The following is a 24,839-nucleotide window of genomic DNA, read 5'->3' as shown; positions in this document are numbered from 1 at the left end:
CCCTCACCATATAATAATCAAAACACCAAACATATATAATAAAGAAAGCATATTAAGACCTTGAAAGGAAAAAGGCCAAGTAGCATAGACCAGGTAGACCTGTCAGAAATACAGCTGAATTCTCAATGGAAACACTGAAAACAAGAAGGTCCTGGACAGATGTGTTACAGACACAAAGAGACCACAGATGCAAGTCCAGACTACAATACCAAGCAAGGCCTTCAATCACCATAGGAGGAGAAAACAAGATCTTCCATGAAAAAAAAAAGTGAGATTTAAGCAATGCCTATCCACAAACCCACCCCTACAGAAAGTACTAGAAGGAAAACTTCAATGCAAGGAAATTATCTGCATCCACAAAAACACAGACAGAAGATAATGTGACACCAGAAAACCTCAAAGAATGGAAACACACTAACACTATCACTGAAAAATAACAGGAATTAACAGTCATCGATATTTCCTAATATCAATGGACTCAATTCACCTATAAAAAGACGCATGCTAACAGAATGGATATGGAAACAGGATCCATCCTTCTTCAGTATACAAGAAGCACACCTCAACCTCAAAACACATATTAGCTCAGAGTAAAGGATTGGGAAAAGATTTTTCAATCAAATGGATCTAAGAAACATGCAGGTTTAGTTATCCTAATATCTAACAAAGTACACTTCAAACTGAAATTAATCAAAGAGATGGAGTATACTTCATACTCATCACAAGAAAAATCCAACAAGATGAAGTCTCAATTTTGTACATCTATGCCCCAAATACAAGAGCATTCACAATGAAAAAAATTACTAAAGCTTAAATCACACATCAGACCCCACCCAATAATAGTGGTAGACTTTAACACCCCATTCTCACCAACGGACAGGTCTGACACACAGAAACTTATCGGAGAAATAAGAGAACTAACAAGTGTCATGATTCAAATGGACTTAACAGACATCTGCAGAACATTTCACCCAAACACAAAAGAATATATATTCTCTAAGCAACTCATGGAACCTTCTCTAAAATTGACCACATACTCAATAACAAAGCAAACCTCAAAAAAAAAAAATGGAACTGCCCCATATCTTATCAGATCACTGTGGCTTATAGTTAGAATTCAACAGCAGCAACGCTAATTGCAGAAAGCCTACAAACTCATAGAAATTGAACACTGCTCAGTTGAATCACCCCTGGGTTAAGGAAGAAATAAAGAAAGAAATTAAAGAATTCTTAGAATTCAACGAAAATGAATGCACTACGTACTCAAACCTATAGAACACTATGAGAGAACACCTAAGAGAGAAGCCCACAGCTCTAAGTGCCTGTATAAAGAGAGTCGAGAAAGCTCACACTAGTGACTTAATAGCACTCCCTGAAAGCTCTAGAACCAAAAGAAACAAACTCACCCAGGAGAAATAGATGACAACAAATAACCAAATAAGGACTGACATCTATAAAATAGAAGCAACAACAACAACAACAACAACAAAAAAAAAACAGTGCAAATAATCAATGAAATAAAGAACTGGTTCTTTGAGAAAATCAACAAGATAGACAAACTCACACCTAAATAATCAAAAGGCAGAGAGAAAGAGATTATCCAAATTAACAAAATCAGAAATGAGAAGGGGGATGTAACAACAGACACTGAAGAAATCTAGAGAAACATTGGGTTATACTTCAAAAACGTGTACTCCACAAAATTAAAAAATCTAAAAAAAATGGACAATTTTCTGGATAGGTACCACATACCAAAATTAAATCAAGATCAGATGAACAGTTTAAACAGACGTATAATCCCTATGGATTATAGGATTAAAGAAGCAGCCATCAAAAGCCCCCCAAACAACAACAACAACAAAAAAAAAAACCTCAGGACCCAGTGGTTTCAGCATATAATTCTACCTGAACTTTAAAGAAGAGCTAATACCTATACTTCTCAAATAGTTTCACATAATAGAAGCAGAAAAAATGTTGCCAAACTTTTTTTATGAGGCTACAGTTACCCTGATACCCAAACCACACAAAGACTTAATTAAGAAAGAGAATTACAGACCAATCTCCCTCATGAACATTGATGAAAAAATACTCAATAAAATACTAGCAAACATAATCCAAAAACACATTTTAAAATATCATCCACTATGATCAAGTTGGCTTCATCCCAGAGATGCAGGGATGGGTCAACAAATGAAAATATATCAATGTAATCCACCATATAAATAAAACTGATAGAAAAAAATCCATGTGATCATTTCATTAGATGCTGAAAAAGCATTAAACAAAATCCAACACCCATTCATCATAAAGGTCTTGGAGAGATCAGGGATACAAGTAACATATCTAAACATAATAAACATAAAAACAATATACAACAAGCTGACAGCCAACATCAAATTTAATGGAGATAAACTCAAAATGATTCCACTAAAATCAGGAACAAGGCAAGGCTATTCACTGTTTCCATATCTATTCAACTTAGTACTTGGTGTTGTAGCTAGAGCAATAAGGCTACAAAAGGAGATCAAGGGGAAACAAATTTGAGAGGAAGAAGTCAAACTTTCACTATTTACAGATGGTATGACAGAATACATAAGTGATCCCAAAAATTCTACAAGGGAATTTCTACAGCTGATAAATACTTTCACTAATGTGGTAGGACACAAGATCAACTCAAAAAAATCAGTAGTCATCCTATATACAAATGATAATGACACTGAGAAAGAAATCAGAGAAGCATCACTCTTTACAATATCCACAGATAACATAAAATATCTTGGCATAACTCTAACTAAAGAAGTGAAAGACCTATACAATAAGAACTTTGAGAAAAGAAACAGAGAAAGATATCAGAAAATGGAACAGAGAAAGATATCAGAAAATGGAAAGATCTCCTATGTGTGATTGGTAGGATCAACCTAATAAAAATGGCAATTCTACCAAAAGTAATCTACAGATTCAATGCAATCCCATTCAAAATCCCAACACAATTCTTCACAGGCCTTGAAAGAACAAACCTCAACTTCATATGGAAAAACAAACAAAAAAACAGGATAACCAAAATAATTCTGTACAATAAAGGAACTTCCAGAGGCATCTGACTTCAAGCTCTACTATAGAGCAATAGAAATGAAAACAGCTTGGTATTGGCATAAAAACAGACAGGTGGACCAATGGAATCAAATTGAAGACCCTAATACTGATCCACACACCTATAAATACCTGGTTTTTGACAATGAGGCTAAAATTATACAATGGAAAAAAGAAAGCATCTTCAACAAATGGTGCTGCTGTAACTGGATGTCAACAATAGCAGAATACAAATAGACCCATAGCTATCCCTATGCATAAAACTCAAGTCAAAATGGATCAAAGACCTTAACATAAAACCAACAACACTGAACATCATAGGAGAAAAAGTGGGAAGTAGCCTTGAATGCATTGGCACAGGAGACAGAGCACTTCCTAAATATAATACCAGTAGCACAGACACTGAGAGTTACAAAAGATAAAGGGGACCTTTTGAAACAGAGAAGCTCCTGTAAGGCAAAGAACACAGCCAATAAGACAAAATGACAGCCTACTGAATGGGCAAAGATCTTCACCAACCCCACATCAAACAGAGGACTGATCACCAATATATATAAAGATCTCAAGAAACTAGATGTCAAAATACCAAATAATCCAATCAAAAAGTGGGGTACAGATCTAAACAGAGAATTCCCAACAGAAGAATCTCATTTGAGGAACTGCTCAGCATTCTTAGCCATCAGGGAAATTCAAATCAAAACAACTCTGAGATACCATCCTATGCCTGTCAGAAAGGCTAAGATCAAAAACACCAATGACAGCTTATGCTTGAGAGGATGTGGAATAAGGGGGAACACTCCTCATTGTTGATGGGAGTGCAAACTTTTACAGCCACTTTGGAAATCAGTATGGTGGTTTCTCAGAAAATTGGGAATCAGTCTACCTCAAGACCCAGCAAAACCACTCTTGGGCATACACCCAAAGGAACTCAATTTTATGAGGAGGCTGCTAGTTAGTTCCTGGCCACTTAGCACCAAAATAATCAAACAGAAACTGTATTAATTAAATCACTGCTTGGCCCATTAGCTCTAGCTTCTTATTGGCTAACTCTTACTTATATTAATTTTACCCATTTCTGTATATCTGTAATCTGTATATCACCATGTGGCTGTGGTTTACTGGCTAAAGTTCTGGCATTTGTCTCCAGTAGGGTTACATGGCTTCTCTTTCACCATGCCCTTTTTCATGCAGCATTCAGTTTAGTTTTCCCCACCTACCTAAGTTTGCCCTGCTATAGGTCCAAAGCAGTTTCTTTATTCATCAATGGTATTCACAGCATACAGAGGGGAATCCCATATTATGCAATCATACCACAAGAACATTTGTTCAACTATGTTCGTAACATCATTATTCATAACAGTCAGAACCTGAAAACAACCTAGATGCCCCTCAGCCTAAGAATAGATTTTAAAAAATGTACACTTACACAATGGAGTACTATTCAGCAGTAAAAAACAATGACATCTTGAAATTTGCATGCAAATGGATGGAACTAGGAAAAAAAAACATCCTTAGTGAGGTAACCCAGACACAGAAAGACAAATACAGTATGATGGATCTAATCTACATGGGAAGTAGAAAAAAAACCCAAGATCTTCTGGGTAAATTTGGAGCATGTGGACCATGGGAGAGAATAGAAGTTGAGGAAAGAGAAAGGAAAGGGAGTAAAGAAAAATATATTGATCAATGAAAACAATAAACTTTTCTTTAAAAACCAAACAAACACAGTATGTGCTCACTCATAAGTGGATATTAGACATAAAGCAAAGAATAACCACAACCACGGAGAAGCTAGAAGCAGAGAACAAGAAGAATCTTTACAAAACTTACGTTTGTTCCCCTAGGAAGGGGAAATAGACAAGACTGTCTGAGAAAATTGGATCATGGGAATGTGGGGAAAAGGAAGGGTGGAAGGGAAGGAGGAGGGAAGAAGGAGGGGGGAGGTGAACATGAGGGAACAGGTTAAGATCTGGGAAGGTAAGTGAGGGAGAGCAAGGAGAGAGATAGCTTGATCGAGAGACCATTATGGGGCTAGCAAGAAACCTGGCACTATAGAAATTCTGAGGAACTCATTCTGAGGAACTCACAAGGATGGCCCCAGCTAAGACCCTAAGCAACAGCCGAGAAGGTGCCTGAACTGGCCTGGCCCTACAGTTAGATTGATAATTACCTTAATTGTCATCATCCAGCAACTGCTGGAAGCAGGTGCAGAGATTCACAGCAGAACTCTGGGCTGAGCTCCCATAGTCGAGTTGAAGAGAGGGAGGACGATAGTATGAAATAATCGGTTAAAACCACGATGGGGGTATCCACATAAACAGCTCACCTGAGCAAATGGAAGCTCTGGTCTGACAGTGGTGAAACCAGCATAGGACCAAACTAGACCCTCTGAATCTTGTATGGCTGGGACAGTCTGTGGGGCCATTGATAGCGGAACCAGGATTTATCCCTAGCGCTTGAACTAGCTTTTTGGAACCTATTCTCTCTGGAGAGATACCTTGCTCAACCTAGATATAGTAGGTAGGGCTTTGGCCCTGCCTCAAAGCAATGCACTAGCATTTGCTGTCTCCCCATGAAAAGCCTTACCCTTTCTAAGGAGTGGATGGGGCTAGAAGGGAGGGGAAAGTAGAGGGAGTGGGAGGAGGTGAAGGAATAGAAATGGGAAATGGTCTGTAGAATTTCAATTAAATAATAATAAAAAATTATAAAACTTTATGAAACATTTTAAAAAAGCTGTTAGTGAAAGTCCCTAAGCATATACATCTATGTATGTGTCCTGGTCAGACTCTTAGAAAAGGGAACCTCAACTGAGAAAAATGCACCCATCAGATAGGCTTGTAGATAGGCTTGAGGGAACATCTTCTCAATTAATAAATGATTTAGGAAGACCCAGCCCATTCTGAGCAGTGCCACCCCTGTACAGTAGGTTCTAGATAATATAAGAAAATATGATGAGCAAATCAGAAGGAGCAAGCCAATAAGCAGTGTTCCTCTATGGCTTCTGTTTCAATTTCTGCCTATAGTTCCTGAATTTACTTCCTTCAGTGATGGACTGCACAGATAGCACAGCCAGTGGGCTCTGAGGTGCTCAGCTAGTAGGCTCTTTACACATGGTTTGTCTTTTGAATATGCTCTGTCTATCCACACTGTCATTCCTTATAATATCATCATCATCATCATCATCATCATCATCAAGTTAAACTGGCATCCTACCAAGTGGGAAAAGTGGTTGGGTAGAAAATGTTCTTTCAGGGTGACAATGGGGAATTGTCAGAAGCTTGCAGACTTGACACATGTCTGCTGTGAAGTCTTTCAGCTATGGCACGCTAGGAGGATGGCACCAATGAAGGTCCAGAAGGACCTAGAGACTAGGTCAGTGCTGACAGGTGGGTTTGTGTGAGCCCAGAAATGGTGTCAGAAGTTCAACAGTCACTGACATCAGGGCCAATCTCAAGTCCTGTTGTTGACAAGTCTCAACATAGGAGAAAGGCAGTGTAAACCTAGAGGCCAATTTCAAGTTTCAATTTTTATATCATCTTATTGGGTGGTAGCTTTTCACTATCAAGGCTCATAGCTTGGGGTTGGTTCACTAGCATATTAACACCACCAAGAGGTTAGCTCATTAGCACTGAATGCACCAGAGCTAAACCCAAGCCTGGGGCAGAAGAAACTACTCAGAACATACCTAGGATACTTGTGTCTAAAAGCAAAGTTTCAAAGTCTAGCAGAGTTATGTCAAAGGAATAAATCACTCAACTTAAAGTGGCTACCCCACTGGAAAATCAGATAATGTCAGTAAACTAGATAATGGCCACTAACTAAATGCATCTTCTATGCAGTAAGGTCCAGAATGCTCATTACCCTTAAAGGTTGCTAGATACCCAGCAGTAGTGGCTTGCACCTTTAATCCCAGCACTAAGGAGGCAGAGGCAGGCAGATCTCTGAATTCGAGGCCCGCCTAGTCTTCAGAGGGAGACCCAGGATAGCCAGGATTCCAAAAATAAATAGACAGACAGACAGACACATATTTTTAAAAAAATGCTGCTAAGCTAAACTCATAGATAAGTGCACCTCTCAATCCTCATCAGAGAAGTCAACTCCTCGTTGTAGTAGATGACAACCCAGAAACCCTTAGTCAGTGTACACAGAAGAAAAGACTATGGTATGCTCAGCTTCCAGTGGGTTATATATATCACAGCCCCAGCTCAGGGCTGACTAGGGAACTTCTCAGAAGTGGTGGTGGATAACTTCAAGAAAGCAATGTTTTCTGAACATGGCAAGACAGTTACACATATGGGAAGGACACGATTAACAGAAGCTCAGAGACTGATGTTGGGATTCATTCTGAAGATCAGAAAAGCAAAGCAGCCAACCACTGGTTCTTACCTCAACCTCAGTCAGAAAATGGCAATCCTGCCTACAGGAATCTCAGAAGGAGACTGTGTCTGAGACCTGTGTCCTCCCATTTTATAATCCCCTCTATAATCCCCTCTATTTCTGGGATTAAAGGTGTGCACCACTAGGATTAAAGGCATGCACTGCCCAGTTTCTATGGCAACTAGTGTGGCTACTGTGAATGAAGGTGTGTGTTATTGTGGTCTGATCTACAAAGGCTGGTCAGTGTGACTGTTTTACTCTGTGAACTTCAAACAAGCTTTATTTATTATTTATTTATTAAAATAAAATGAAATGCCACTACACATATGAACTCAGAGAGATTATGACAGCATGCACAAGATTTACACAAAATCCCAGGATGGGGTGGGGGGCAGTGCACAAAATCTCACCACTAGCTGAGAAGCTATTGATATTTGATAGCTGCTGGGAAGTGAAGAGTTAGTTTTCTTTAAGAGTGTGACCCCAGTAGGTCAATACACTCCAAGTCATAACCCAGTTGCAATTGTAATTGGCTAACACAAATTGGGCTTGATGAGTTTGGGGGGAAAAAAAAGAATCAAAGTTGGGTAGGAAAAGGGTAAGAACAGAGATCTGGAAAGTGGTAAGGGAGGGGTGATCAAAATACAAGTTACCAGGATCTTAACATTTAAAATCATTCCACTGAAGACCACCAAGGAGGACCAAGTGGGTGAAAGTGCTTGACAGCAGAAATGTTCCATCCATAGAGCCATGTCATGAGAGGAGACATTGACTCCTGCTGCTTTTCCTCTGACGTTTACACACCTGCCATGGCATGTGCCACTGCTTCCCTCCAGCCCCAGGCCCACTCGATACTTGTGCATGCACACATACATATACACATACATATACAAAATGAATGAATAAATGTGAAGATTACTGGGCAAAAGAATCAAATATGTCACTGTGATTTAAGTACAAACCAACTAGAACTCTAAAAATTACGAGTAATTGATGGGTAGAAGTTTTCCAGCACAGAAGAAATCTGGCTCAGATACACACAACGACAGACTTAAGAGAGTGCATGGCAGCTGTGGTGGTGGCACTGGAGGCAGAGACCCACTGTCCCACAGTGCTACATAGGGGGCAGAGGCTCCATCCCTGCACTCCCAACTTCTTAGGCAAAAGTTGCTTAGAGCCCACATTTTACTAACAGTATAAAATAGTGTAAGCTTCCGCACTTTTCTGTGGAAACCCGAACCTCGAAACAGGCGCGCGCTTTCCTGACTCGAGCCCACGAGAACGGACGCATGTCCTAGGGGTTTGAACAGATGACACACACACAAAGAAACCGGCTCATCTGCCAAAGAGCAAGTGGCAAATGGCAGCTTTATTAAGCATAAGTCGGATATATATACTGTGGGGCAAAAGGACACCAGCCCCCCATCAAGATCAAGGAAAGAGAAAAGTCAGGGGGTCGCACCCAAGGTCGGACAGCAGCTGAACAGAGAAAAGAGGAAGCCAAGTGGGCGTGCTCAGGCTCAGAGAAAAGCTGACCCAGGAACCTTGCCTGCGGGCGAGAACCTTGCTTGCAGGTGGAATTACCATGACAGTAGAGTTCTCTCTGAGCTACACCCTTGGGCCGTAGGTGATATTAACATAACAGGAGAGGGCAGTTCTATGCTACACCCTCAAGCTGATGCAGTGGAACCAGGAAGCAGAACAGCCCTGCATAGCGCCTCGGGAAAAATGGGGACCTGTGTACCTACAAGTCTCCCTTTAAATATATATAAAATATGATGACTAGCAGCTGTCTTAGGCATGTCGGTCGTTGGGTTAGGTCCCTAAACCCGTCTACGGGAATGTGTTCAGGTCCAAACGCACCCCTTGTCTTAGGCGAGACCGCCCCCCCCGTGCAATAAACCCGTCATTGCTTACTAGTCATACATTGAATCCAGCCATATTTATGCTGAAAGATGCTCCGAGACGAATGCCTACTAGGGCCAGGCCGTGGCGGACCTGAAGCCATTGGCCAGGTGAAAATGTTCCAGCATACACATGAGTAATCCTGGAAGAGACTGTGCTTGCACAGTGTCTGAAACGTTTTGCTCTGAATAGAGCCCTTTTGAGTAAGGCTACGGCACCGGCAAATGGGACCCCTGGAATGACTAACCATACTAAATTAAAGCCAATTAGCAATTTTGTATTCCGGGGTCCCAGAAAAGCAGCAAAATCTTATCCAGCGACCAGCAGAGGTCAAAATCCACACCCAGTTTGTAAAGATCAACAAAAGGCATCCAATCGAGAATTTAAATTAATTCGAATGTCCATGGTATTTCTGTCTGACCTGCAGGGTTCCCGCAGCGAGTACTCAATGCTGCAATCTAGGGTAAGGGAAGTAGCTGCTTCCCCTCAGGGGGTAGAACAGCCTTGGCTAAACAGGCAGATCAAGGCAGAGCAAGATAAGAAGCTGGGAAAGGGGCAAAGGCAGGCGCTGGATCATCTCTCAGGAATCTGCCATCTTTCTCGCCGCCTCTGCCGTACCCGCGGGGTCTCTTGATCTCGCCTTGTCCTCAGGTCTCTGAATAGAGGAATCCACGGTCCGCACCAGACATTTAGGGACCCAAATGGATTGCTTTGCATCCTGTGGAAACACATAAACCGCTCCTCTACCCCAAATTAATTTATGAACTAGACCATGTTACATATTGGGAGTAACAAATACTTAGAACAAGAACAAAACTCAGCTCAGCCAGTATTGACATTGGCTGGTCTGAACTTAGAGACCTACAGGTCTCTGCTCCAAAGAGCAAATTTCATTGGCCTGTGCCATTGCAACTGGCCTGAACATTGGCCTGAAATAGCCAACCTCAAAACATTATTTTTTATTGGCCTGCACAATTGTAGCAGGTCTTGAACTGGGCTGAACCATCAGCCCCAAAATATCTTTTAGGATCAACTCCGCCTGGAACCTTTTCAGGGGCAGAAAATTATTACCTGATCCAGTACGTGAGCACTTACATAACTGGATAGAATTATTAAAATCGTTATCTTTGTGGGGGCACATTGCCTCCCGCCAACATTTGAGAAATAATTAATAGGATCGACATATCTGTCTACAGATGTGGAAATCTTTGTCAGTCATCAATCCATATAAAAAACATTAGGACTCCAGAAATAGTCCTCCAAAGAACAATTAATGAAATAAAAATATACGTAACACATCTAAACTGAAAACTCTCAATAGACAAACTTAAAAATGACTGAAAGATATTTAAAAAATCCTTAATATGACATCTTTAATCATTGGAGAATTGTGAATCAAAATAACCTTTGAGACTATCTTATTTTAAATGACATGACCAAGATCAAACATTGTTCACAGTTTACACTTAAGAGAAACCTTTCCACGATTGGTGGAAATGTAAATTGGTACAGTCTGGGATTTTAGAAAATTAGGCAACATACCATCCCAAAATTTAGCTATACCTCTTTAGGTCCTAAATAGATTGCTTTGAATCTGGTATAGTTGAGCTATTGTTCCAAAAATTTGAGAAAACCAGTTCTCCCGCTCCTAGCTTGGAGCCCTCTAAAAATGTGTAAGCAACCTTTCTTTAGAAAGGAAAACATTAGATTTAAAACCAGACAACTGTTTCTTATAACAACCTCTTTAACTCTGATTTACCCGGGGTATTCCCCATTTCCTTAATTATCCCTTATTTAATTATATCTCAATCCACAATGCATCCTGGCCACACAGCAGGATGACCCAGTCCACGATCCTCATCTTTCCGATCTCGTCTACGAGTCTCGGCGGAGGGTGTCCAGGTTGAACGAAATCCATAGAGCATGAAGTTGAGGAGAAACAGCAGCTTGCTTATTGCTCTGCTGGGGCTAGCTTTTTACCATGGCACCAAATGGAGAGCCACGGAGGGACTCTCACCTGACCCCAGCAGGGATCAAGGAATAATCACCTGCACTCAAACTTCCTCATCCAACTCCAGGAGCAGAGGGAAGTTATGATTCTTTGCAGATAAGCTCCTCAAACGTACATCTTTGTCCTGGAATAACTTGTAGACCAGGCTGTCCGTGAACTCATAGAGTCCCACAGTCTCTGCTTTCCCAATGTTGGAATTAAAGGCGTGTGCTACAACACCCAGAACTCACAGAGATCTGTCTCTGCCTCCCAGGTATTGGGATTAAAGGTGTATACCACCACACCCAACTACTCTCTTTCTAAAGAACTTTAACTTTTAGCGTGCATATATCTTTAACATATTGTAAACCAATTAGAGGTTTTCTTCCTCTTAGAATCTCTCTTTAACGTATATTTTGCTTTTTTGACTACATAAGCCTTTAATTTACTAAGCAATATGGAGACCCTTGGCTTTGATGACTAGATTCAACCCATTTCTTAGCTTTTTATTGAGATGGAAAATCCTTGACCTAGCAGCCTTAACGTTGTCTGCCATTGCCCCAGGCTATAGGTCTGCCTTTGTTATCTAGGATATGGGCAACCTGCTGAAGCGGCAACCTGCTGAAGCAGCTCCCCAGCTATGGCACGCTTTCTGAGCTAACCCAAAGGTAGCAACTGCCTGCCAGAAAACTGTAGGCTCGTGGCCTCTGTCAGCTTAAAGGCATTTGTGTCTGGCTCGGCCTTAGTCACGTGCAGCCTTTGCTCTGTTGGCTCCGCTCCAAGCCTCACATAACATTACATACAGCCTCCGACGTAAACTGCCCTTAGCCCGCCCACTTGTGGCAGGCACCTTTTGCCACCGCGGCGTTCAGCGCCTTGGCCGCCAGTTTCCTGGGACTCCTAGAGTTGCCAGCTGCGGTCGCGCAGCCTGCCAGAGTCCTGTGTACGGACCCTGTACGGTCTATCAGCTGCGGGTAATACCCAGCTCCATCTACGGCTTGGGGCTCAAGGCTGCTGCGCTCTCTTGTTTTGTCAAAACTCTCTCTCTTTTTGGCTCTTTTGCCTTTAGTTACTCAGAAACTTTTAATAGAATTGTTAGAAACACCTTTGAATATTTTCTCAGCCCGAGGCCCGCAGTTACATGGCCATCGGCTATTGCTAGCATGCTTGCTTACGCTGGATCCTGCAACTTTGGGAACGAATTCCAGCCGGGAGCTAGCTGAGCCCAGCCTGTTTTCTTAGGCAAAAATTAAAGTTCCCTGCACGTGAGAGTCAGGGACTGAGTTTTAAAATAGTCTAAACAGTCTCTTGAGCTGTGTCATCTTAATCCTGGCACCTAGTCTCTTTACGAAATTTTAGCAGCTGATTTGCCCACTGGCCTTCAGCTCTGGATCAGACCTTTCGGCACCCATACTTCTAAAAATCAAATTCATTCAATACCCCCTTATCACACGTGCACCATTGCACATCATAACACTGGCCAGATTCCGGATCGTGGGGGAAACCCCTACCTCTTTGGGTTTCTCGTGGTAGATCCACAGACGGCAGAACGCTGTTCTTGAGTCCTTATTCAAAGCCGACCGAGGGACGCCATCTGTAAGCTTCCGCACTTTTCTGTGGAAACCCGAACCTCGAAACAGGCGCGCGCTTTCCTGACTCGAGCCCACGAGAACGGACGCATGTCCTAGGGGTTTGAACAGATGACACACACACAAAGAAACCGGCTCATCTGCCAAAGAGCAAGTGGCAAATGGCAGCTTTATTAAGCATAAGTCGGATATATATACTGTGGGGCAAAAGGACACCAGCCCCCCATCAAGATCAAGGAAAGAGAAAAGTCAGGGGGTCGCACCCAAGGTCGGACAGCAGCTGAACAGAGAAAAGAGGAAGCCAAGTGGGCGTGCTCAGGCTCAGAGAAAAGCTGACCCAGGAACCTTGCCTGCGGGCGAGAACCTTGCTTGCAGGTGGAATTACCATGACAGTAGAGTTCTCTCTGAGCTACACCCTTGGGCCGTAGGTGATATTAACATAACAGGAGAGGGCAGTTCTATGCTACACCCTCAAGCTGATGCAGTGGAACCAGGAAGCAGAACAGCCCTGCATAGCGCCTCGGGAAAAATGGGGACCTGTGTACCTACAAAATAGCAGCTTGAGTATGGTAAAAATAAAGAGTATGGTTAATCAAAGCACAATCAATGCCCATTTTTTTCAGCGGTAAGTATCATCTTAGAACCATGATATTCAGAGGAGGAAGCAATCCCTAAACAGACAAAGAAATGCTAGGCATGCCTTTAAATAGCTGACACATGGAGCTCTCCTGGCCCCACCCTCAGCACACAGCCCTGGGTGGAGGGTGCTGACGTGCACCATTTTGGAACTTTCACCGGAGTCTCCTTTGGATTTTTTTTTAAGAGACAACTTCATGAACTTGCTCTTTTTCATTTACATTCCAGTCCTTACTGCATCACACTCACAACTTAGAGTGTAGAAACTCTAAGTTCACTGCATGCATATTTTTAATGAATTAATTCTGAGTAAAAACTGGAAGCATTAACCATCAATACAAGTTATTGGCTAATATGTATTTTTATCATGGCTCATTAGTTGATTTCTCATGTGTTTTGTATATAGGCTATCTATTAATGAGTTAGGAAATATCAATTATTAATATCAAAACCCATTCCTAGCCATACTGAATAGAGGATCCAAAGACTTCCCGAGGACTGCAAGCAGGAAGCAGTAACTCTGCTGAAAACCAGAAAACAGAAAATCAGATTAAATAATTAATGTCAATTAACTCCAGTGAAATGATTCCAGAAACAATTGGTCTCCAGTGACCTGCTTAATTTGTGAGGCTTCTATGATCCTCACCAAGCCTGCTTTGATTCATGTTGACTCTTGAGTTTCCCAGAGGTATAATTAATTATTGTCTTGTATATAAACCCCTAGCAATTAATGGCAACAGAAAACAATATAGTGCCTTTAAAAAACAGTGTTGGAAAAGAAAACCTTGACTGTGTGAATGACCTGTGCAGTACTTTCAGGAGATGTCCATCATAGACTTAGAATAAGTGGCTCAGGGCTGTGCCTGCAAACTGACAAGGGAAGCCCATGCGCTCCCCACTTTACACGCTGCAGAAGAACACACTGTGCACCGTGCCGCTCTCTAAAATGCTTGGCATTCACTAGACACCACTCTAATTTGGTCTTGGACCTAATTAAAATACATTTTCAAACACCCAATTTAAATAATCAGGCAGTTTCCTTTAAGAGTATTGTAGACGCTGCATCTACAGCCTATTTAAAAAAGAATTAAAGGTGAAATAGCAGCCAATTATTTAAGTGTTCTTTGAAAGCTGGCACCTGATCTTACCAGCTCCCGAGTGACAACTCAATCTTCCCTGAGAATGGGTTGGCAAAGTTACCACCCTCAGGAAACCAACCTTGGTATTTGGTCTATAACGGACGGCAGTTTCCCTCATAGGAATATTTAAGTCTGTAAAATATTCCCCTGGAACCAGGCTGTGATGGTTCACTGTCCCGCGCTACCGTCTCGCCAGCAAGAACCACGCGGTACACATAGGATTCTTCTGCAGTAAAGCTTTAATGCCCCTTGGGAGAGCGGGCATCAGCCAACATGGCGGAGACCCAGATAAGATGGAACCCAACCCTTATAAAGGAAACAGTCCTCGCTTCTGACGTGTCACTCTTGGATGGGTCCACTGCCCATTATCCCAGATGATGCCTCGGGAGTAGGCAGGGACGCAGCGGTAGAGAGTTACCAAGCACGTGCGCTGGGATTAAAGGCGTGTGCTACATCACCTTGAACTCACAGAGATCTGCTTGTCTCTGCCTCCCAGGCATCAGGGCTAAAGGCGTGTGCCGCCACACCTTGGGGTCACAGAGGTCAATCTCTACCTTTGTTCCTAGAAGCAATGGAGAATGTGGTCCGGCCCTCCACATATCCCCCTTTTTTTACTTCTTTGCAGAAAGGCAACTCCCTAGGAAGGTAAAGATAGAGGTCGCACTTCCCAAAATGAAAACATTACGATGGGCTTGCACGGAATCTGTCCCTAGGCTCATGACACCTGGAACCTATCCAGCCTGCCCTCTGCCAATTTTCTGGGAAAGGGAATATACGGCAGGAAACCCTTAAGCAAAGCGACTTATCTCTCAGAGAGGGCCATTCTCTGTGCGATGCTCTTCAGCTCGACAACCTTCAGGGCTAGCTAAGCCAAGCACTCCACCCTGTGCAATGGACCACAGTCCTAGGGGTGCAGGAGCTGGTTGGCTTAAACCTTACTGCTTTAACATAAATAACCACACATCAGTAGAGGCCCCCTGTTCCAGGGCAGCCAGCGCTTGTGCAATAACCACTTTGTCCCTAAGACTTTGGGATTTGAGTCAGCAGACCATCCAGAGGAGAAACACTAATCCATAGCATAGGACTGTTCCAAAACATTTCCACCCCCACCCATTCTTTGAAGTAGGGGAATGAGAGATACGGCCCAGGACTGGAGTCCTACGGCCAGGCTTATAAATCATCTCTAGGATGGTATGAGGGGGCCCAGAGTCTTATTGGTTGTAAAAAATCGGGGAGACACCGCCATCCTATGGTTGACTGGTAATAGCTTCAGGAAGGCTGAGAGTGTCCTCCATCGGTGCTCTGTCATCCATCCGCAAAATGGCAGGAGGAACAGCAGCCAGGTCCTCAGGCGAATCTGTGTGTTGTGGATCACTCTTCACTGTTTGGGTCAATCGCTCTGGCAGCCAGAATGGGCTTTCTTGATCCTGTGGGAAGACACAAACAGCTCCCCTGGATCTCAATAAGATGGGATCCGGGCCTTTCCATTCATTAGAAAGCACATCTTTCCACTTAACCAAATCTTTGGGCCGCTGCGGATCCGAACAATGTCGTGTTGCAGCATTTTGGCCATTATCATCCAAATTTTAAAAATTTATAATGAACAGAGCCATGGCGATGGCCATTCTTGGCATCGGGGGCAGTTCCTTTATTATTCCCCCCTTTTTGTTTAAATAGATATTTATCCAATTTTTAATTTAAATAACCATGGCATTTTGTAACCTATCTTGAAGATACCCATAGTGTTTAGCAGAAATAACTGACAGGATAAGGGAAACTGATAGCAAGCAATAACTGACAAAACAAGGGGAAATCTAGCAGCATAGCAATGGCATAGCAACAACAACATTGCAATGTACAACAACAACATAGCAATAACTGACAGACCAAGGGCAGGAGCTGGACCATCCCTCAGGAACCCGCCAGCTCCGCAGCAATCAGGCCAGACAGCTCCATAGCAGAGGCTTTGTCCTCAGGCCTCTGGACAGATGAATCCACAGCATGAATAGTAGCATTTCTAGAAAAAAACAAACAAACTCTTCTCCCAAAATAACATTTAAGAGTATTAAAAAACTCAGTGTAAAAATTTAGCACAGTCAGTACTGGAAGTAGGCTGGTCTTGAACTTAGAGACCTATAGGTCTCTGTTCTAAAGAGCAATCTTGTTTGTCTGTGTCATTATAGTAGGCCTTAGAATTAAACCATTTTAAATCTGGCACAGATGAGATTATTGTTTTAAAAATATGAGAAAACCGTTTTCCTGTTTTCAGCCTGGAGTCCTAAGATGACGTGGCCATTGGGGAACCCATATGGGGATCTCTGTTTTTTACGGCATGGGCCGTGTTGCCCCAGTGGCGCCTAGGAAAAACCCAGGCCCTGTTTGTTGATATTAGATTTAAGATTTATTTCTTGCTGGTATGGTGGCCTCGGGCTCCAGAGCCCGCCCGTCATCCAAGGGCTGTGTGCGGCCCTGGGCCTGCTCGCTGCCCAGCTCCCTGTGTCCCACTGTGCGGCTCCGCCTGTCCCAGGCCAGGAAGTGGCGGCTCCACCCCCAGGCGCCCCTGCCTTCCCCGCGGGGCTAGCCTAGTTCTCTGAGGCTGTGTTGGTGGCGGAGTGTGGCGGGAGCCGACACTCAGACCTAGGCGGCACAGGCCGCAACATCTCAAGGTCCGCGCCAGAGCCGCTGCGGCTCAAGGAGCCGCTGGGAGAGGCGGCGAACAGGGCCGCTTCCCTACTAGCAAACTCTCAACACCTGTGTCACAGCAAAAGCAGCTGTAAACAAACTCTCACAGACCCAGCCAACGACCCAATCACTTTAAAAATCTAAGGGCTTTTTGCATCTACCTCCCTGTGGATCCTGAAACATTAGATTTAAGACCAAATAGTTGTAAGCTGCCATGTGGTCACTGGGGAATTGAACTCATGACCCTTGGAAGAGCAGGCAGCATTCTTAACCCCTATGCTATCTCTTCAGTTCCTTATTCAGATGGAAAATCTCTCGGGCTAGTAGCCAGCATTGTTCGCCCCGCCCGTTGCCCCAGGCTATGCCTTTGTTACCTAGGATCAGCACAGCTCAGCTCAGCCAAGCGGAACAGAAGCCACTCCAGCCTCAGAGCCCCTCACAGTTTCAGGCACATTGCAAGCCTTCTGACCTGGCAGCTTGTGGCACCGTTCTCATTCTCGGTACTGCTGTGATACCCTCCAGGCCAGGCACCAACTGAGCCTGCGCAATATGCCTCCCACCATAGCCACAGAGCAAAGCTCCGCTCCAGCCGCCCTCCAGCCCCAGCTGGAGCCACTCCGAGCCCAAACCGGTGTACTGAGCAAAGCGGAACTCAGAGAAGCAGGCTTGAAAGGACCTCATTTAATCTTTAAGGGAATTTGGGCGTCGTTTAGTCTCTTTGGCTGCTTCCTGCTGTTATTGGGCCGCTGCATTTTAGGGGTATACATTACAACATTTCAGGAGGTCTCGGTGATTCAAACCACGTAAATCCCAAGTACACCCTTAGGCTCTCCCCCTCCGTGGAGACGAAAACAGAACCTCCCTCCCAAAACACCACATCCTCAGCAGTCTCCAAGTTCAAATATCCCTCTCCCATCCAGTACACAAAAGACAACATGAACAACACAACATAAAGCTTTTGACCCTGCAAATCAGCCTTCTCCCCCATCTCCACTCTCCCAAAATCACCGGGAGGTCCTTTTTAACTTATTTTTTCTTTTTTTCTGTCTCCCCCATTCTTTACCGGAGGGTCCTTTTTAACTTATTTTCTTTTCTGTCTCCCCCATTCTTTACCGGAGGGTCATTTTTTAACTTATCTGGGTGCGCGCACAACCTCCCACTGCTGCTCAGTTTCTGATATGCTCTCTGTACTTTAGAACGTACCTCTCTGAGCACGCATTCCTGCAGTTCTGAATCCTCCTTGTGTCCAAGGGGTCTCCGGTGGTGCAAAGTTCTTCTTTTTCCCGGGTATCAGCACCAGATGTCCCGCGCTACCGTCTCGCCAGCAAGAACCACGCGGTACACATAGGATTCTTCTGCAGTAAAGCTTTAATGCCCCTTGGGAGAGCGGGCATCAGCCAACATGGCGGAGACCCAGATAAGATGGAACCCAACCCTTATAAAGGAAACAGTCCTCGCTTCTGACGTGTCACTCTTGGATGGGTCCACTGCCCATTATCCCAGATGATGCCTCGGGAGTAGGCAGGGACGCAGCGGTAGAGAGTTACCAAGCACGTGCGCTGGGATTAAAGGCGTGTGCTACATCACCTTGAACTCACAGAGATCTGCTTGTCTCTGCCTCCCAGGCATCAGGGCTAAAGGCGTGTGCCGCCACACCTTGGGGTCACAGAGGTCAATCTCTACCTTTGTTCCTAGAAGCAATGGAGAATGTGGTCCGGCCCTCCACAGTTCACATCTGTAATTATAACACTTAGAAGAAGAGGCAGGAGGATTTTCAACAGTTTGAAGCACGTTGTGGTTATGGTGAGTCCAGGTCAGGCTGGACTACAGAGTGACACTTGCTCCAAACAAAGCAGAGCAGAATTTCCTTGGCACTGATTCTGGAAGGCCCAAAAGGCTTAGCGTACCATGTGAGATCCCATTTTAAAGACAGACCCTTCACATTTATGATTTAATCAGCTGTTAGACATATAAGCTCAAACAATGAGCAAGCCCAAATGTGACCATCATGATACAGTTGTCATAAGGTGACATTTCAGGGACTTGTAAGGTTCAGTCCAGATTCCTGATTGACAGGTACACCCACAGAATTCAAAACAAAGCACGTCTATGGAGCAAACTTGTTTTTCTGCAAACATCATTATTTTAAGATTGCAAACGATATTGTCACATCTCTCCTGTCATGTCCTTCCTTGTAACAACCATAGACATGAACTTGTAGCTAGCCTCTTGTTCACTGATTCCCATGATAGCTGTGTGAGCCTACTCCTAAGTAAGAGAGAAAAAGTGTGATGGTATTGAATACCACATGCTAGACAGAAAATAAATAAGATGGAAGAGAAATCACAGACCTTTTTTTAACCGTGGAAATATTTTATTTCCTTAATAGGTTGTCAAATTCCATTCAATAATGATAATATTTACAAATTTCATTTTGTAAATCAAACTAATGAAAAATCACAAAGTAAAACCAGAAGTTAAATCAAGGCTCCTCTCCTTCTAGGTAATGCTTGACTGTGTCTAAAGAAATTGGGAAGATGGAAAGACTAATCGCTAAAACATATAAACACAAAACACTACACCATTAGTTTAATGTATTTTCCCAAATGACATGGAAATGTTTTAAACAAAAAAGTATTTTAAAATGTTTCCATACATAATTAAATTACTGATAATATATCTAAGCTACGGTTTTGCAGTTAGTGTTTCCTCAAATTGAGTCAGCTTTAGAAATGGACCCCACACAAGCAGAGAGCAATGAGGAAAACACCAGAGAAAGCATTATTGAAAATGTGATTTGTTAGGGTTATATTTTAACTATAACACGTAAAGTAATATGAGTACTAAAAATTAACATAGCTAAGTTAACGGTTTCAGCCCATGTCACACTCGATTTTAAGACATATAACTATAGGAAATTCAACAAAGAAATAGTTTCCTAAAAAATTTTATCATGTACATTCTGAGGAAAGTTTACTAAAATGTCATGATATGTGGAATATGTCTAGGAGAAGGAAGTAACAGAAAATGTACAGCAAAAGTAGGAAGAAGGGATCTTTCTGAACAGATCTCACAGGCACGAGAGACATAACTTTAAAACTCAGGCTAAGTACATTCACATCAGACAGCAGGCGCAATGACATATTAAATTACCCACATGATATATAGCTTAATGAACCCCCGGTGTTGATCACGCTTGGCATTAATCAAGAGCCATGAACAGATTTCCTTATTTTCTCAATGCTGCTCTGATAAACTACAATTTCATTTAACCTTGGACAGCAAATTTAATAGCTTCCATGGGACAACTGTCGATACCTTTTCTGAGTATACAGTGATTAAACTGCAACACAAGATGCATGTCATGACTTTTCTTCATTTGAAATTAGAATTTTTATTCTTAACAACCATTTGCCTAAAGTATGCTGAAGACATGGAGATGCATAAGGGTTTGCATTTATCCAAAGTCTAAATCTGCCATGCTTTAGTGTAAGACACTAATTGATAGATTCATAAGTATTTATAAATGTGTGTTTGTTTTATCTTTAGCAAATAACATAAATAATCTTTCTGCCTGGGACAGAAACAACAGAAAAAAGAAATTAAGAGTCAAAGTTTACTTTGAGGCAGACCTGCTCAGCTGTCCTATGTGCATTAGACTCACCTTCCAAGTACTGGGAGCAGGCCAATCTTTCCGTCACGTTCAATAGGTACCTACCACTCATTTTAAAAGCACAGATAATGATCACAGAAGATGAACACATCTCACTAAAGACAGATTGCTCAGAAGACAGTGCCATCCAGTTTCAATTCTTTTCTTTGTTCTCAGATTTACTTGTTTGCTCACTGTAACTAGTATGACGATTGATCCCCTAAAAGTTCAAGATGACAGCTAGGTGTTATCTATATGTAGACATGGAAGTCCTCAGGTTAAACACTTCCTCCTTAACCAATCTCTCTTAAATTAGACAGAAATTTTCACATATAGGGATTTATTTAGAAGACCCATAACACCTGATTTCTGTTACTGGAGGCATTGAATAACATGTATATCCACCAGAGGAAGCAGTTCTCTCTGAAGCAAAAAAGAAATTAATGTGCCAAAGGCACACCACATAAAGAGGATGGAGGAGAAGGAAAGGTATGGATCTGATCACAGAACACACACAGTCCTCTATTTTAAGAGAAAAATCTCATGAGAGTCAGTGCACAATGGCTACTTTGTAGAACTTGGAAGTTAAATGTCTATACACTGTACTTCAGGTATTCATATTAAGGAGGTGCTTTGTTTTGTTTTGCTCTGTTTTGTTTGTAGCACTGGAGGTTGAACAAATGTCCTCGTGTATGTAGACATACTATATCTAAATATGCCATATCCTCAACTTCTACCCTGGGAAATTGTAATGAAATCCTCCAGATTAGGTATAATCTTGTGAACTATTTCATTTGTATTCAATAACTTTCCCGTCGTTTTTTAGTTTTGATTTCATAATTTGTAGTTGGGGTCCCACTGACTACCCATGTAATCCTGGGCAAGACATTCATTTCCTTCAGAGGATAAAAAAGGAACTTAGAAGTGTCTTAGTCAATGTCCCATCACTGTGAAGAGACACTAGGATGGCACAACTCTTATAAAGAAAAACGTTTAATTGGGGGTTACTAACAGTTTCATAGATTTAGTCCATTATTAGCATGGTGGCACTCATGCAGACATGTTACTGAAGGAGTTGAGAATTCTATAGTCAATCCATCAGTAGCTGAAAGAGGAAAGTGCCAGTGGCCCTGGTTTAGGCTTTTGAAACCTAAAACCCATCCTGAAAGTGATGCACTTCCTCCAATAAGGCCAAACCTCCTAGTCTCTAAAATAGAGCGAGTCTCTAGGAGCCTATTGTAACAGGAGGGCTGGCTTGTTGGGGTTTCTATTCCGCCTGGTACCCCACAACCAGCAACTCCCAACGAAAATCACACACAGGACTCCATAACATTATAAAACTGATTGGCCCATTAGGTCAGGCTACTTATTAGTTCTTATGACACATATTACCCCATTATTTTTATCTATGTTAGCCATATGGCTTGGTACCTTTTTCAGCTGGGCAAGTTACATGCTGCCTCTTCGGTGGTCTGCGCAGGAGTGTGGAGGGAGCTTCCTGCTTGCCAGAATACTCCCAGTCTCTTTGCTCCACCTCTACTTCCTGTCTGGCTTTCCTGCCTATACTGCCTGCCTGGCCAATCAGCATTTTATTAAAATATGATTGACAGAATACAGATAATTCTCCCGCACCAGCCTATAAAGATCATTTTCATTCAAACGGCCACAGTAGGGATTCTATTTTGTTGTCTTTGAGCTTTTTCTGGGTTTCATATTCTTAGATCTTGGACAAACTTCTGTGAGTTCCTTGGGTTTGGGTTTGGAATTACAGTTCTTCAGTACAGAGTCCTATTATAGAGCTACCACTTTGCATTAGGAGCATATACTCTGCTAGGTATTTGATTTTGTGAATATGCTCAGACCCAGCTCATTTGAGCTCTGAGCAAGGCTGTGGTTGACTACTTGGCAACTCTTTAGAAAATGGCGAAGAGCTGAGTCTAATTATCAACCTTCTAACACTTCTAACACTCTGCTGCTGTCCTTATGAGAGACTATATTTACTCTTCTTTATGCAAAAGGAAGGAAGCCTAGAATCGATAATCACCTTTCTTTCCACCATGTGCCTCAAGTTCATATACTGCTGCGTAGAACACATAGCATTGATGGGTTTATGAGGAAGATCTGTGGTGTGCATGGTGAAGAAATTCTAATGGGAACTTCCCTAAGCACAGACATTCCTCAGTCCTATGATGTGGAAGAGCAAGTGAAGACAGGCCACAGAAGGACTATGTAACATGAGGGCTGGCTTGTTGGGGCTTCTGTCCCTCCCAGTACCCCAACAGCAGGCAAGCAACAAAGAAAAATTACACACAGGACTCCATAAGGTTATAAACTGATTGGCCCATTTGGTCAGGCTACTTATTAGCTCTTATAACTTATGTTACCCCATTATCCTTATCTACGTTACCCACATGGGCTCAGTACCTTTCTCAGTGTGACAGCTTACATGTTGCCTCTTCGGTGGTCTGCGCAGGAGTGGCTGAGAGAGAGCTTCTGCTTCCAGAATACTCCCAGTCTCTTTGCTCCACCCCTACTTCCTGTCTGGCTTTCCCGCCTATACTGCCTGCCTGGCCAATCAGCATTTTATTAAAATATGATTGACAGAATACAGATAATTCTCCCGCACCATTTCCCTCTTTTTTTTTTTTAAACAAAGGAAAATACCCATAATCCATTTGTTGGGAATGTGGGCGTAGTATTTCAGGCTACTTCCTGCTGGTTGGGGGCGCTGATAGTCTTAAGGGGACCTAAAGAAAATTTAGAGTTATAATCAAGTCATGACTGGAGTATCCTGTGAGTCTCGATCATCTCAGGCAGCAGTCTTGGATCAGTTCTAGATGTAGACCTCTGTCATCTGGGCCATCTGTTCCTATCGGAGATTTTTCAGGTGGCCTCCCTTGGTCAAAGATGATTATTCTTAACTCTGAATAAATCCAGAGTCTCTCATTTTCTGTGGAAACAAAAGCAAAATCTCTTCTCCAAAGTAACATACCTTTTGACTTCAGTTTTGAAGCCAAGGTATTTTCAAAATTCCTATCTTGGGTTAGTTCAGCAGCATTTATAAACAAAAGTCTTTTAGCAGTTGTTGCTCCTTCCTCAGCAATCAAACAATTTAAAGAGAGCATAAAAGCATACAGTATGAAGATTCTCTGTGCATTTTCCATCTTTATGTGGCTTTATTTTAACCTCTATTTCTTTTATTTTTACTTTTACTTTTTGAGACAGGATCTTTGTATATCTTTGTCCTGGAATAACACTGTAGACCAGGCTGTCTTTGAACTCAGAGATCCTCCTGTCTCTGCCTCCCCAGTGCTGGGATTAAAGGTGTATGCTACCACACCTTGAACTCACAGAGATCTGTCTCTGCCTCCCAGGCATTGGGATTAAAGGCGTGTACTACCACACCTTGAGGTCACAGAGGTCAATCTACCTCTACCCCTTGAAGTCACAGAGGTCAATATGCCTCTGCCTCCCAGGCATTGGGATTAAAGGTGTGTACCACCACACCCAACTACTCTCTTTCTTTCCTTTTAACTTTAAGAACTTTAACTTTTAGCCTGCATATACACACTGTAAACCATTTAGAGGTTTTCTTCCTCTTTGAATCTCTCTTTACTGTATATTTTTCTTTTTCTGACCACATGAGCCATTAATTTACTAAGCAATATGGAGAGCCGTGGCTTTGACGGCTAGATCCAGCTCATTTTTTAGCTTTCCAGCCTCACGTCTGAGATACCAGCCAGAGCTGTGTTCACTGCCACAACTCTATGGCGTTTCAA

At 42.6% G+C, this 24,839-nt stretch overlaps 1 long non-coding RNA gene across 1 annotated transcript; it reads right to left on the bottom strand.

The window, feature by feature from the left end:
* Window positions 1-14,947: 14,947 nt before the first annotated feature.
* On the bottom strand, window positions 14,948-19,132 carry LOC148120308 (uncharacterized). Its single transcript, XR_015739168.1, has 2 exons — window positions 19,065-19,132; window positions 14,948-18,995 (listed from the first exon to the last, which is right to left on the bottom strand). It is a non-coding gene; the product is annotated as an uncharacterized LOC148120308 (long non-coding RNA).
* Window positions 19,133-24,839: the final 5,707 nt, after the last annotated feature.

This window comes from Myodes glareolus, chromosome 11 (assembly GCF_982192425.1).
Source record: "Myodes glareolus chromosome 11, mMyoGla1.1, whole genome shotgun sequence".
Lineage (NCBI taxonomy): Eukaryota > Metazoa > Chordata > Mammalia > Rodentia > Cricetidae > Myodes > Myodes glareolus.
The sequence above is the reverse complement of the archived record's forward strand: the minus strand, read 5'-3'. Positions and strand labels throughout refer to the sequence as shown.